Here is a 16,547-nt window from a genome sequence, read left to right as displayed (position 1 = left end):
ATTGAATATAGATTCAAGGTACCCAAGCTATTTGATTGTTTATAGGTTTTTGGATTACATTATTATGATTCTGTTGTCTGTCGCATTTACTTGTCCAGAACGAAAAAGTTATAACCATGATAATTTGGTTTTTTTAAATCTTTTGATTAATTTTCTTTCTCCGTTCGACTAGGTGATGAGCTGTTTTTGGTAAAACTTTCATAAAATAATCATCTGGCTGACACGTCCACAATAATCTCTAATTATTTGTTATTATTATAATATAGCTGTATTGAAAGTATTAAAACGATTATGGACGTCACAGTCAGAAAATTACTCAATTAAATTTTTACCTAAAACAATTCGTCACTTACTCTTATTCGAACAGAGAAAGAACATCTATCTAAACAAAAGTTCATACTATGCGACTAAAAAACTATCAGCTGCTCAAGTATAGTACTTTTTAATCTACTTTAGTATACTTTAACTTATATTCGTTGAAAACAGTCCTGAAATCAGAAAATACATGTTTTGTTTCCTTTTTTGTTTACAGTTTACGTTGTATGATTGTTAAAATTATTTAACACAAAAAAGAAATTAAATTAATGTTTATTTTTAACAAAAATAGAACTTATAAACGATTTTTTTTTCAGCGTTTAAGTTAATTTTGAGCTGACTTAGCTGCTTTATGACACTTCAAAAATATCTATTTTCTCTCATGGAAATTTTAATTGTAACCGTCAATTAGGCAGATGATAATCATAATATGTCTATGAACATCATATTTTGATGATACTGATAGTGATACATATTGATTATTCATTTATTTGTTTTTTACTGCTAAGACTAGATGGACCCTCTTTGAAGTATTGCTAGTTTTGCAGATGTATTTTGACGGTGACCATCTCATTTTTAAAATTTACAATATGAACAATTGTACTCATTTATGTCAGATTTAAACCATATAATTATAAAACGTATGTATTTTACTAGAATTAGAATTGTGAGTGAAAACATAGTTCAATGTTTTTGCTCTCATTTTAATAGACTGGACGGAATAACTGTGATTATTCTGTTGCCTTATAGGCTGTATATTATTTATTTAATTTCCATACGAGACATTAAGTTGAACTTGAAAGTGCATATCACGTTTGTGAATTAGTTTTTGTATATATGCTGATAGTGATCTAGATTAACGTTGCAAAGTTTTTAATTTATGTTTTATTTGTACAAAAACTGCAACACAACTACGCCTTTTGCTTGGTGATGGTCGAATATTACAGTTGACTAAAGTCTAAAATAAAAGTGAACCTCTGGCTCTAGCAACAAGGACAAAAAATCGCGATTATTGAGGGCGAAAATTACGGCGAAAAATAATATATTTGTAGAGCTTTGACGTATGTTACTCGTATAAATTTCTTCGAAGTATAGCGCGCGCCGCGCCGCTTTCTTCTCGAAATGGCCGGCGAGTGCCGAGGCTTAACGGGTGATACTCGTAAAATATCTGTTCCATATATTGGACCGTCGACGAGTCCAACTTGGCGCGCGTCCTGGTAGGTTGTAAACCTACAAGTAGGTAGTGCGCCATCGACAGTGAGCCGCGCGTGCCGACTGTAGGATGGTTTTTTAGCGCTAATTTCGGCCAGCACAATTTTCTTCAAACAAATAGATATTAAGTATCCTTCCCGACCTCCGATTGCAACAAAAATTGGTAAGCTTACTCATAGACTTACAAGGAAAGTGTCCGAAAAGTTTAAAGCATATCCAACCATCAGACATTATGTTACAGCTAAAAGCAGCGTATTTTGCCCCATTTTGATCACTACATCAACTGTACTCCAATATCCACCAAATTTTTCGGACAGTTGTGAAAGCCTTATTGGTTAAGGTCGTCGCCAATTTTCAGAATGATCTCATTCAAGGAACTTGATTCACGATGTCAATCCTTCGCAGCTCAGTGAGGCACAGTGGTGCATCTCGCCGATCTACCGAAGTGGTTGCGAGAAGCATTATTTATGATTTAATGCGCGCGCGACCCAGTAGTGCATTGCGCTACAATCAAGGAACTGAAGATATATCCAAATAATACGACAAAAATCAACGAATTTGGTCAAATTTGGTCAAATTACGCGACTTTTACAGCTAATTTTGCTCCAAAAGCCGCGCACCATCAAATATGGCACCTAGGCGAAACTCACTAATCTTTCCAAAAAGGTTTGACAAATTTGGTATTGTGAAAATTTTCACAGTCTCTAGAAAACAATGGTACAAAAATTTTTAAAATCCGAGCAAGTTTATTTTTATATGGTGCACTCCCTACAGTACAAGCCGAGGCAAGTGCTACGAAGCTAAGTAGCGCGCGCCGGGCTAGTCCATTAACAATGGACAAGTAGAGCTAAGTTAGATGTCATATATTCGTTTTGATTCACGATGTCAATCCTTCGCAGCTCGGTGAGGCACAGTGGTGCATCTCGCCGATCTACCGAAGTGGTTGCGAGAAGAATTATTTGATGCGCGGCGCGACCCAGTAGTGCATCGCGCTACAAATATTCGTTAAACTAGCTCGTTCGCGTTAGTGATAGTCTAGTTAGATAACAGATAAGGGAGCGATAGGCAAAACAATAGCATATAACATAATCTCAAATATATTATTGCTATAAAACAGCATATTTTATTGAACATTAAAATGAACGCTCGAAGGCATTCAAAATCATCAAACATCTAAATTTTTTTCATCTTTTATTAAATAATTTGTAAATTAATTTTTCATTCAATGGGCAAAAAAGATTGACCATTGTTAATGATCTGGCCCGGCGCGCGCTACTTCGAGAAGAAAGCGGCGGCGCTACTTCGAAGAAATTTAGACGAGTAACATCCGTCAAAAAAAGGCAATTGTTATGTGTTAAGCTGTAAAAAATGTCAAAATATCAGTAGATCAGTATCTATCCCAGGAACCCTGACCGGATGGGGCTTAACTTTGAAAGTAAAAGAGTTGGAGACTTCCGGTTTTTGTAACATGTTCCTGGCCTCTTTTAAAAGTAACGTTACCTCTTCAGGAGGAAAATTCAAGACAACGTAATTGTTGAGTTATCTCAAAATCTCCAGAAAAGTCCCCTTCCGGGCCGATCAAAAGTTTGCAACTTTAACTTTGCGGATTCCGGTACTCTGGTTGGCTGAATTGTGTCACGTGGAAGCTGCTTGAACAATCGAATACGCCACGCGTGCAAATCATGCTTGTTGTCGCGCGCGAGGTCAAGCCGTTTGTTTAAATTAAACCAACTCTAGTACCACCACCAGCCGGTAACTTTTCCTGGGATGATCGCGATTATGAAAGTTGTGTAAAAACATGACAATAGATACGAAATATTATGACCAGCTTTGATGATCATATTCATATAATCACAAGTCATTTTGTAGGTTTATAATTATAACCTACCAAGACGCGCGCCGAGTTGGATCCTCGTCGACGGTCCTGAAACAAATATTTTACAAGTAAGTATCACCCGTTAAAGGTCATCTTCCTCAAATGCAGGTTATCGTGCATTAAATATTCCATGCTTTAAGCATCATATCAGTATTGATGAGGACCCGGTAATAACCGTTGGACTACAAGCAGAAATTATTTGTTGAACTAGATCGAGTACGCTACCTGTACTTTAGTTCGACACTTACCGAAGTTCGACAGGGATGATATCTGCAGGCGAACTTAAATTGTCGAACTATAGTGCATGTCGAACTAAAGTACGTAAATCCATATATGTAGGGGGTGCACGATAAAAATAAACTTGCTCGGATTTTAAAAATTTTTGTACCACTGTTTTCTAGAGACTGTGAGAATTTTCACAATACCAAATTTGTCATACCTTTTTGGAAAGATCAGTGAGTTTCGCCTAGGTGCCATATTTGATGGTGCGCGGCTTTTGGAGCAAAAGTAGCTGTAAAAGTCGCGTAATTTGACCAAATTCGTCCAAATTTGACCATTTTGGTCGTATTATTCGGATTTATCTTCAGTTCCTTAAATGAGATCATTCTGGAAATTGGCGACGACCTTCCAATAGGGCTTTGACAACTGTCCGAAAAATTTGGTGGATATCGGAGTTGATATAGTGATCAAAATGGGGCAAAATACGCTGCTTTTAGCTGTAACATAATGTTTGATGGTTGGATATGCTTTAAATTTTTCGGACACTTTCCTTGTAAGTCTATGAGTAAGCTTACCAATTTTTGTTGCAATTGGAAGTTGGGAAGGATACTTAATATTTATTTGTTTGAAGAAAATTGTGCTGGCCGAAATTCGAGCGTGCTAAATCACTCTACAGTCGATCTTCGAGATTGTTCTAAAAGGGCCCCCGACGGTTGTAACCCACTTCAATCGATGTATTTACGGACGCTGATTCCGAATCACCCCCCATGACATAGGGTTAAAATGCTCCCCTGACGAGATATTGGCGAAAAACTGTATCGATCACGTGATATGACCATATAAGGAAGTTAGTCTAATTTCTCGTTAGGGTTAGGGTTTCAGCATATGTTTTTGTTAAGGATTGGGTTAGGGTTAGGGTTGGGATCAGATTAGAGGGTTAGGGTTTCGAAAAGTCGTTCAGAACTAGCTAGAGAACGGGTTGAAAAAGTCACGTGACAGTCGAGTGTAGAGTGATTAATCATCATCCGCCGAAATTAGCGCTAAAAAACCATCCTACAGTCGGCACGCGCGGCTCACTGTCGATGGCGCACTACCTAATATATGCTCTACTGAAATTTTGGTCTGCTTCTAAATTAATCGCCAAAAATGTAGTCTCAATAAATTTGGTTTACAAAAATTTTAGTCAAAATTTTGACTAAATTTATGATAGACAAATTATTTGTCGTTCTTAAGGTATATATGAATTTAATGCCAACTTGAATGAGTATAAAGTGGCATATTCAGTCAGTGATCGACAGATATGCTTATCTTAACACAAGGAAATGTTTTCAAAGGTAAAATTTCGAAATCGTTGAAATTACCTCCTTATTAATGAAGTTATCACTTTATATTTCGACTTAGTAAAGTACCCTGACATAAATTATCAAAAAGAGATGATATTTGACCAAAACCCATAATTGGGTAGAGTGGACTTGGATCGCTGCCAGTGTCTCTCTTTCCGGCTCCCAAACAAAAGGAAATGATATTAATTTGAATGACTGTCTGCAAATGCAAAATGATACCGAGAATGAAATCGGTCGCTCGCTTTTCCCATTCATTTACAATTGTGATAAATTAAGAAGAACTGTTCGAAGGCAGCTGTACTCGGCAATAAAGATTCAATAAACATCAGCTAATTTGACACTAACTATACCGCCCTTATCCCGAAATACTAGGTATCGACCTGATATAAAAGCAACCCAAAGAGATTTGTACAGCATGTGATTGATGTAATTGATCGAAACTTATTACAATTCGTAAGCCGTGAATGAATAGGAAAAGCGGTCCACTCTACCCAATTATGAGTTTTGTTCAAATGTACGTATAACTGTATAACTATATTTTAACTTATATAAGCTATTATAATTTATATCCAGGTAGATGCGATTCGATAAAACGGAGTACGACGGAGACTAATTGAAGTCGTATATTCTCGATTAGCTTACCTTAAGAGCTTAAGGAATCTCTAATACGAAGCCGAACCGCATGGAGAACGGCACCAGTGGCGTAACGTAAGGCCCCGCAGACCCCGCTATGCGGGGGGGCGCCGTGAGAGGGGGGCGCCAAAATTCTGCCGCCCCCTCATAATTTGGCGCCCCCTAGAAATATGGCGCCCCCGGTAATAAAATACTTGGTATATAAGGTGCAAAAGTTGTTAAATATCGTGCTACTGTTCTAAGATTTGTAAAATTCTAAAATTAAATATAGTGCAAAGCAAGCAGCCAGCGCGCGCAAAAAACACGTGGTAAGTGATAACGATATTGCAATTGTTATACAAACGTGGTACACAAAATTCGCGCGTGAGAATGTTTTGATTTTCTGGCAATTTTATATATCAATGTTTACTTTTAACTTAGATCCCAATTTAATCGGCAGTCACCTATTGTAGTATTATGATACTTCACAAATAAAACACCAACATCTAACAGGTAGCAATAACAAATAAAAATATGGAAATAAAAAACAAATTACATTTTTCGATAATACATTTAAATATTTACATTACCGTACAGTTCATATTCCAAGCAACTCTCTTAGGTTTGGAAAGAGCATCAAATTTGGCCAGCTCTTTCTTGTCAAGTTGTCTTGCTGTTAAGTTCTCGATTGAGATGATGGCTAAACTGTGAACTGCTTAATCTATCGTAAATCGTTTAGTTACCCATTGTGCTTCGGAGTTTTTAAATAGCTTCAGTTTGCTAAAGGATTTTTCAGTACTGGCTTTTTTTTAATGAAAATCTTTTCAGAATTTACAGAACAGCAATAAATCGATCAGAAAATAAAACTGGTAAAAACATGCTTCGGGCTTCCGTCTGTAAATAATGACGGGACACCAAAACACGATGAATGCATGACAAGTCACGCTCGCAAAAGATGGGCCCTTCAAGCAAGAATGAAATGTGATCTGTGATACTCAATATAACAAAATTAAAAGCAAATCATTAATTGTAAGCTGTGGTCAAAATATATGATAAATCGAGAGGCACACTCGTAAATGCACAGACAAAACATTTCACACGATACAAAATCTTCAAGTTCATTTATCAGCCTTCACTATTTCACCCTTCCGTATGAAATAGCTTCCAGACGGGTCGTCTGATCGCTCTTCTTAGTTCGTAACGAGTTCTGACGGCCCTGATACGTTCTTGGGAATTTCTTTTGGTGAAATATGGGATGTTTTAAAGCCCTACTGAAAACCGAGTAGTGGGGATAAAGTCCCCGTGCTTTTTACTCCCTTTTGGGGGGGATTTTTTGTTGCCATTTTGCTGGGTCCCCTGGGGCCTTTTCAGTTTTTCCCAATTGGCACCAAAAACAATTTGAAGGCTGGCAAGTCCGTGGGAAAAGTTTTAAATTTTCTTCAGTCGGTCGGGTTTTGTGGAGCTGGCCAGTTTTTTTTGGGCATTTTTCCCCCAAGCGTAAAATTTGACTCCACTTTTGGGCTTGGGAATTTTGGGGGCCATGACTTTCTTCCACCGGGAAACGAAACCGATTTGGGAAAGGGGTTTAATTTCCCAAAGAAAATCGGAAACCCAACTTCCCTAAAAATTTTTAAACCAGGGGGTTTGGAAAAAACCCTAATTTAAATTTTCCCACAGATGCACAATTTTAAACCCTTTCAGGTTTAAATTTTAAAAACCTTTACATTTTCGGGGGTTTTCATACTTTCCCAACTCTCCCTAACAGGGAGAAACCACCCCCTCCACACATATCGGCTTCGGCAGGGTGGGGCATTTTAAAACAGGGGGCTTTTTTGGGGAAATTTCAAATGTTAAAGGGGGGCAAATATTTTTTAAAAACGGGAACTTTAAAATTAAAGGGTATTTTTGGGGGGGATCAGGGGGGGGAACCCAAAATTCAACGGGCCTTTCCCTTTTCAACCGGGGAACCCAAAAAAAAGTGGGGGCAAACAACTGAAAACCCCCAAAAACCCCCAAAAAACCAATCCCCCCCCAATTTAACCCCCAACCCCCCCAAATAAAAAAAAAACATTTAAAAACCCCCCCCCCCCCCCCCACCCATCCCCCCCCCCCCCCCACCCCCCCCCCCAAAAAACCCCCCTAAACAAACAGCATTAGATAAGGGACAATCTTACAGTGAGGTCAGCTCCACCCCAAACTTTTAAAATTGTATAATATATAGGTCACCATCACAACACTGTGCACGATATTGTACCTTACCTTCAATTAGTTAACAGCAGTTTAATGATATTTATTACCAGTCCCGACCAAATTCATTACTCAGAACATCGAGAACCATGATTCCATCAATCCCTGGGTAACAGTACAATAGAGCATGTGGAAGACGAAGACTTCATCTATCTGGGATCCAGAAATCAGAGATAGTGAGAGTGATAACAGGTTGGGAATCAAGAGCATGGGGAGCATGCCACACACGCAGAAAAAAAGGTTATAAGCTTAGGAGTCTATCAAGATCAGAGTGTTTACAGCACTTGTCGAGTGTGTGTTTTTGTACGGTTCCGAGACTTTGACAGAAAAGGCTTGGAGATGGTTGATGGTTGTTATCGCGAATGTTATGAATGGCCCTTAACCATCAATCAATATCGAGACCATGTCAGCAACCACAGCCTGTACAGTGAACTTCTCAAGTCAGCTCAAAGATCACCCAACGAAGGCCCAGACTTGCAGGTCATGCTCAATTCAGAACAACTATAGAATTTCCAAGACCCTATTATTCTCTGGCCATATATTACAGCACGATCGATTGTTAGATGGCTAAACAACCAACTTTAATCCATACAATTCTAAAACTCTGAGCTAGCACTTTAATCTAAAAATACACTTTTTATATTACTCATTGTCGCCACAGGTTGATCATGGACACTAACAGCTTAATTTGAGATAAATGGACTTATGAGTTTCTCTAAAGTTAACTGTAAAGTTGTGTAAGTCCAGTCATTGATGGACATTTATGGAAATGAACCTGCAAATGTTTAAATACTCACGGTAACAGTCTCCCAGCTCCCTGCTTGTGTAATTAAGCAATGAAAACAATTCAAAATTATCACATATGACATAAGTTGTAATAGCAGAAAGTTTCTAACCGTACATTCATCCGCCACTGTTCAAGAACCTATACCACTGTTTAAAATCATGACGTGAGCACTGTACATCCAATCAGCTATTCCTTTAGTTTAGGATGATAGCCAAAACTATAAGGATTTTAGAGAACTAGGGTAATAGTCATAATTCTAAAATTTGAGTGACTGTGTTAGTCAGCTGTGTATGCCATGCAGGGAGACTGTACCGATTATTTTTCCCCAGTCCATGAAACTCTAACGAATTTAGAAAGTATCTAGATAAGTAGGAGTTTGTTCAATTCCGAGAGCAATAAGCAATTATATTTATATCATAGCGAAATTTCCAACTATAATCCGCATGTGTCAGCCAGTACAGGAGACAAGAAGTCTGGCTACTTTACGACCGTTCCTCTGGGACCATTAGTAGCAGTAGCTTCTATCAGAACAGTGCCGTGGGAACAGAATTCCCGCCAAAATACCCGGTCTACCAAATAGTAATATTGATTGGAGACTGGAGTGTACGGTGTCGGTGTGTTTTGAATTAGACTTACGGCTTACCTAGTTGTTATCCTAATTGAATTATCATCGGTACATACATAAATAAACTACTGGTAAGTTTAAATACCAAGTGCAAACGTGTTCAGTCAATCGACCCACTGAACAATGAGTTTCTACAAATTAACTTATCTCCACTGAATCAGTTCCTCGTAATAAAGACTGAGCTAAAAGTAGAAACTGCTAAAACAACTCAGTAGTAAAAATTGATTGTACACCTTCCAGACTCCCAATGCAGTTCTACATAGTACATATTCGACCAGCTGTGAGGATATTCATAATAACATACATTCGCATAATGTTAAATGTTCGCGTAAACTTAGTACGGCATATTTGATATTTTACCCCATGGCCCATTGATGATTACAATTTACATGAACAACCGGTAACCTTATATAATATACATTTTTGTAACATATACAGCAGCTTAAAACAGTTCTCCTCGTTACACTAACAATATATAATACACACAATTCACAAATTGTTTCGTTGTTTATCACAAATTAACAGTAACATCACTAATCAGACGAATGACAAATTACTTAACGGCTGCGGGCTGTTTCGGATGTAATGTCTAATAGTAAGGGGAAAAGTGGTATTCCGTTGGATTCGAATGTTCACAAGGATTTCTCAACGGAATATGGTAGTTAGGACCCCTACGAACATAATTAGACTTGTTGCCAATTTTGTATCTCAACGGAAACACCACTTTTACCACTTTTTACCACCTTTGTACCACCTTTCTGGTTTGCCAAATATCTTTAGTTGTGAAACATCATAGAAGGCTGCAAATTAACCTAGAATGTTTATCTTATCAAGAGTAAAACTTTTGTATCAAAAATTTTTACATCGGACAATCAGCTAATTGGATAATTACCATTAGTTAATCACCAAAAAAGTGAAAATTTTTTATTGGCTTAAAATGATTTAAATCGTTTGAAACACGGAGAAATGTAGTTTTTAGAAAAACTTCAAAAATTTTTCACTTAAAATTTTTTTCGAGACTTCAAAAAAAAAGTTTGAAAATTTGAAAATATTTTTTTCCGCCAAAAGTGATCGAATTGCATGAAACGTGGATAAAATGCTTTGCAGAAAAACTTCGAAGATTTTTAGATTGGGGAATACTAAAATCATCAATATTTGAAGTTGGAGTTCAGTAAATCTCGACATATTTTAGTAATTAGGAATAGCTTAGCGGAAAGGGCTGGACCTGAAAAAGGTTAACGACACAATATTAGAGTTTCGTAACTAATTACAATACAGCTTTATCAAATTCCACATAAAGAAACAGCCACAAAAGGACCATTTAAGATCGAACCGATTTTACCTGCTGTACTATCATTTTATTGATTTCAATGATCAAAACCTCTGTCAATCTTGCCAATCTATACCGGGTTATCTGAATGTACCGGACCTCTTATTTACCTCTATAATTAGACCCAGGTTGTGCAAGAAATGCGATTTCTCACAGGGGTTTCTTTAAACTGTGCACTTTTTGTCACCTCTCGCAACTCGCAAGAGGCCTGGTATTATAGGGGGGGGGGGGGGGGGGTATAGGAAGCGAGTGTAAATATACCCTTCCATCATCCATTGTGGCTTTTTTGTATTGTGAATGCGCATGCCGCTTCGTTTGCTATGCCATATACCTCGAATAACCCCCCATATGTCATTGCCAGGGTCGGGATAGAGCTGGAGATAGCATTGAAAGTTGCTAGAAATAGCTAGATTTAGAGTAAACTGGTGGTAGCTGGGTGGTGCTAGCATGGATGTAGCAGAACGTAGCTACAAGGGGTTTCATTGGAGTTGGTTATTTAATGGCCAAAGAGTGCCGGAACTAAAGTTACTTAAGATTGCAGTTTAGGGGCAGTGTAAACCACGGTTGTAGTCAGGGACACAGAGCTACAGTGCAGGAGGTACTGCAAAAAACAGTGCAAGTGATACAGTCTGCAACAGTAAAACTCCGAAGAAGGAGATAAGATTGATGCTGCAGAGGAGGAGAGTAGCTGGAACCCTGATTGTTGTTTGTGTTGAAAGAAGAGGAGGAAGAAGAGTTTCATGCTCTGGTAACTGTATTTTGGAAGAGGAGGGGTGAGGAACTTATTTTCAAGCGACAAGGGTGGGCTGGAAGCACCAGATACAGTATCCGACCTATTAAGATCACCGTCCTGAGCTTAACAGCATTCCTCAGAATCTTATGAAAACAGAGAGACTGACCCACCCTTTTTAGATCCAAAGAAACCCTTTATATAAATCGACTTTTCTGCATGAATTCTTCATGGTATCTTCTTATCAAGGCTACAGACCTCTGCCCGTACCGGATTTATTGATCAAAGTGAGTCTCTTTAGCCCTCTTCTTGTTTAGAGCTTTAGGTTAGTGATCAAAATCTTCGCTACTCGCTCTTCACTGGATCTATCAGGACAGATTCACATCTTTTTAGGTCTCAACCCAGCCTTAGTTTTCCTGTTTTCATCATGTAGTACGTTCTGCTTACCTCCATTTTAGCACCACCCAGCTTCCATCAGTTCACTCTAAGTCTAGCTTCGTCGGCGTTTTACTGTTGCAGACTGTATCACTTGCACTGTTCTATTGCAGTACTCCTGCACTGTAGCTCTGTGTCCCTGACTACACGTGGTTTACACTGCCCCTAAACTGCAATCTTAAGTAACTTTAGTTCGGCACTCTTTGGCCATTAAAATAACCAACTCCAACCGAACCCCGTGTAGCTACGTTCTGCTACATCCATGCTAGCACCACCAGCTACCACCAGTTTACTCTAAATCTAGCTATTTCTAGCAACTTTTCAATGCTATCTCCAGCTCTATCCCGACCCTGGCAATGACATATGGGGGTTATTCGAGGTATATGGCATAGCAAACGAAGCGGCATGCGCATTCACAATACAAAAAAGCCACAATGGATGATGGAAGGTATATGTACACTCGCTTCCTATACCCCCCCTATAATACCAGGCCTCTTGCGAGTTGCGAGAGTGATAAAAAGTGCACAGTTTAAAGAAACCCTGTGAGAAATCGCATTTCTTGCACAACTGGGTCTAATTATAGAGGTAAATAAGAGGTCCGGTACATTCAGATACCCGGTATAGATTGGCAAGATTGACAGAGGTTTTGATCATTGAAATCAATAACAATGATAGTACAGCAGGTAAAATCGGTTTCGATCTTAAATGGTCCTTTTTTGCTGTTTCTTTATGTGGAATTTGATAAAGCTGTATTGTAATTAGTTACGAAACTCTAATATTGTGTCGTTAACCTTTTTCAGGTCCAGCCCTTTCCGCTAAGCTATTCCTAATTACTAAAATATGTCGAGATTTACTGACTCAACTTCAAATATTGATGATTTTAGTATTCCTCAATCTAAAAATCTTCGAAATTTTTCTGCAAGACATTTTTATCACGTTTCATGCAATTCGACACTTTTGGCGGAAAAAATATTTTTAAATTTTCAAACTTTTTTTTTGAAATCTCGAAAAAAAATTTTAAGTAAAAAAATTTTTTAAGTTTTTCTAAAAACTCCCTTTCTCCGTGTTTTCAAACATTTTTAATCATTTTAAACCCAAAAAAAAATTTTCAACCTTTTTTTTTTTGATTTAAATAATTGGTAATTATCCAATTAAAGGGGGATTGTCCAATTTTAAAAATTTTTTTATACAAAAGTTTAACCTGTAAGATAAACATTCTAGGTTAATTTTCGCCTTCTAAGACGTTCCCAAATAAAGATATTTGGGGAAACCAGGGAAAAATGGTACAAAAAGGGGGTAAAAAAAATTGGGAAAAATGTTTTTTCTGTTGAGATAAAAATTGGCCAAAAAGTTTTAAATTTTTTTTGGGTTTGTAGGGGGCCAACTACCATATTCCGTTTAGAAATCCCTTTGAAAAATTCAAATCCAAAGGGGAAACCCCTTTAAATCGACCCCCTTTTCCCCTTTCTATAATGTCAAACGACAAAAAAAGCGAACAAGCTTCTGAATTTTTGTAACCCCACTTTTCATTATAAGCCGATTATCGGGTTATGTTCCCCCCACAGTTTTCATTTAAATTTTTCCCTAAAAGCCGGGCGTCCCCTCTGCATATCCCCCAAACACAACCGTTAACATGTATCACCCAGATAATATTTTACCCAAAAGCGAAAACAATCATACGCAAATTATGCGATTTTAATTACTAAATCGCGCGGCCCTTTCAAAGTAAAATTATTTTCGCGGGGGCTTCTTTTCTTTCCAAAATTTTAAATTTTTTATTGGCACACATTTATATTCCGTTTTAAAATTAAAAAATTGTGATGGCAAAAGGGCCCCCGGAAAAACCCGCGAGCGAAGCCGAGCGCGCTCCGAAAGGGGGGCGCTTTTTTTAGTTTAGCCGGGGGGGGGGGCCAAAAAGGGAACGTTTTCCCCCTGAACGGGACCCTTGTCTTTTGTTACTTTAGTTTTACTAGGGGACTAGGCACTAGCTTTCCTTAGGGCCAAAAAATTTTGGTTCCCCTAAATTTGGGGTTTCCCTAATTTTTTGTCCCCCAAAATTTGCAAATTTTTTGTCTACAGGGAAAAACAGGGTTTTTGTCACATTTTTCGGGCTTTTCCCAGACCCAAATTTTCCCCTTCCCTTTACCCTTCGAAAAGACAAATTTAGTATACCCCGTCTGAGCATTACAGATTAAGCTGCAAGCATTACTCAAGAATTTCAATAACATCAGATCCAGAGTTTGTGACTCTGTATCACTAAGTTTTTCGTACACTTTTTCATTTTCCTTTTCACCCTTTTTCGGACTTTACCATTTTTACATCGATATGATCCTTCAGCCTTTTCAACAGAGCATGCATTGGGATGGATCGTTTAAAATGTAATGTCCAAGAGGAGCTCTAATATAACCCTTTAAATCAAAATGCAATAGGATTTGGTATGGTTTTGTGCAGTAGGAACGGTGATGTCATATATTAATTATAAACAATATTAGCTTAATAATATTCATGTCATATTTGCTCTACTGAAATTTTGGTCTCCTTTGAAATTAGTCGCCAAAAAATTAGTCTCATGAAATTTGGTTTACAAAATGTCAAAAGTTTGACTAAATTTATGGTAGACTAAATTTGTCGGCGTGTACTAAATTTTGTACTAGAAACCCGCTAGTCGAAAGCTTTGTTCGAGGAAATTTTTAAAAAACAGTTATGTTTTAATTTTCTTCATCATACAGCTCTGTTATACAGTACTAGTAGACATAATGGAATTTATTTAACAATGGCGACAGCGTTGTTAGTATCGGATTCCCAAACGATACTTTTTACCGCATCAAAAAATACCAATCACAACCAAAGTTATGAATATAAAATCATAGCGTGAGCGTAAATGTGAGCTAGTTTTGAAGTTATGACGTAGCATACAGCATAAACAACGCGCGTAGTTAAGATGTTCTTGCTCGCGCACGTGCATTTTTTCCCGATCCATGACTCGTGCCGAAGGCACAAAAGAGTCAAGGACAAGGGTTAGCGATCGAGGTTTTTTTTTTGTATATGGTGCTTTGCGAAACCGAGCGTTGCGTGCGTGCGTGCGTACGGCGTACGTGCCTGCGAGCACTGTTATCGCCCACGTGACTACCTGCGCAATTTAAATTTTGCGTGATAATCTGAATTATATAATTGTTGGCGCGCGGCGCTGAACCGAACCAAGTACATTGATTAATTTCATCAGGATGCGTATCCCACTGGCACTAATTGATAGCATATTATTATTATTTTGAGTTAGTATTACTATTGTTTGCACAGATCCGTGTCAGGTGCATAAACAATAAACATATGGTTACATAGAAGTATACACGATTTTCAAATTCAATATAGAATTATAGTTAACTGGGCGGCGCTCGGCAGTCGGCATGTCACTTCGCCATTTTGCATGTTTATATAAACAGTAAGACTGGGCCGTCCCCAGGTTGTATGGAAAATGATAAATACGCCATCACGGATCGGGAAATTGAGCGGCCATCCACAAAAGAAAAGCGGCCGCATTTCTTGTTATCGTTGCTACGCAACAGCGCAGTAAACCTTTGCTAAAATAACGCATTATTCAACGATTATTTAACCTCACTTCCGACGTTAATTATAAAAAATCTAAAGCTAAATCAAAATTCTAAGAATGCTATAGCATATATCTATCCTTTTACTACAACCCCTGCTAACAGGGCGAGGTTTCCAACTCCATTTGGAGCTGGGTTTGGGATTCACCCAGAGGGACATTTTGAGGTCGATTGTCGGTGTTTTTTCTTCTATGTCCCCGTTGCCGGGGAAATTTCGTCAAGTTTAAAATATAGTATAGATAAGTTGCTGGGGTGGAACCCAAAACACAGGGTAAATAAAATTTGTGTAATTGTAATAATTTCGATTAATTAGATCAATCACATACTGTAAAATATTGTTTTGTCCCTCAGTTCATTACAGATCTTTTCAAGTTCTGTCCTAAAATGAAAAACTTCGTCTGATCCTATATTAACCCGATTAAGTAATCGATATCATAATTGCATTTTGTTGTCCCGCACCCAAGTTTGTGTTTGTATTTGTGTATCCTATTCCTAATTAATTATAAAAAGACCGGAGCAGAGATAAAGATACCATTGTCACGTGTTACCATGGAAACTAACGTGTCGGGGGTAAAGATTACCCAAAAGTGACCCAGCCTTGGTGTTACTGTTACGGGCTAAAGTAATTAATAGCTTATACTTCAAGAAGCTGCATCTGTATCAGCTTTAGTTCAATGTGTGTTTTGGCAAAGCCAATATAATTTGATACTCCCCTCCCTGTATATAAATGGGCCCGTTTATTTGGCTATTAGTTTTAGGTCCTGTCTAACGTTGAACAATTAAAACAGTTGGATAAAAAAACGAATAAAAATAACGTTGACAATAAGTATAATATCAAGACGATAAAGATGGGGGTAAAGAGTCTATTCAGTAACTCAGTAAAGTCCGTGGCAAATCTCCCGTGCTAGAATCGAAGTGAGTCTCCCCCTTTCTGAAGTCTGCTTAGACACGTATTGCGATTTTTGCTGTGACTTCACGTTGTAGTGCAGATGTGCGGGTAAGAGTGGTGTCCGGTGTCCAGGCGATGTGTCCTGCTCCCAGTCGTGGACCCTTGCTTGTTAGTAACGCCACTGAGTTTCGGCTGTTTATTCGTTGTTAAAGTGATCTTTGTTTAACGTTTTAAATTGTACTCCCCCCCCGTACTCATAATGACTCACCAGCTTTTAACTTTTACCCCCTCCCGTATCTAATGAACCCCCACTTTATAACTT

At 38.1% G+C, this 16,547-nt stretch overlaps 2 protein-coding genes across 2 annotated transcripts in view; both read left to right on the top strand.

Annotated features, from left to right (window-relative positions):
- The window catches only part of LOC134822799 (protein ABHD13-like), a 948,842-nt gene that overhangs the window by 549,034 nt on the left and 383,261 nt on the right, over positions 1-16,547 (top strand). The window lies entirely within an intron of this gene.
- The window catches only part of LOC134822924 (ATP synthase subunit a-like), a 28,887-nt gene continuing 15,069 nt past the window's right edge, over positions 2,730-16,547 (top strand). The window contains exon 1 of the mRNA XM_063834202.1: positions 2,730-2,733. The gene's annotated coding sequence lies outside the window, so the exon portion shown is untranslated. The remainder of the gene's footprint in view (positions 2,734-16,547) is intronic.

Source organism: Bolinopsis microptera, chromosome 11, assembly GCF_026151205.1.
Source record: "Bolinopsis microptera isolate Bmic1 chromosome 11, MBARI_Bmic_1.0, whole genome shotgun sequence".
Taxonomy (NCBI): domain Eukaryota; kingdom Metazoa; phylum Ctenophora; class Tentaculata; order Lobata; family Bolinopsidae; genus Bolinopsis; species Bolinopsis microptera.
Note: the sequence above shows the minus strand (reverse complement) of the source record. Positions and strands in the feature narration are given on the sequence as shown.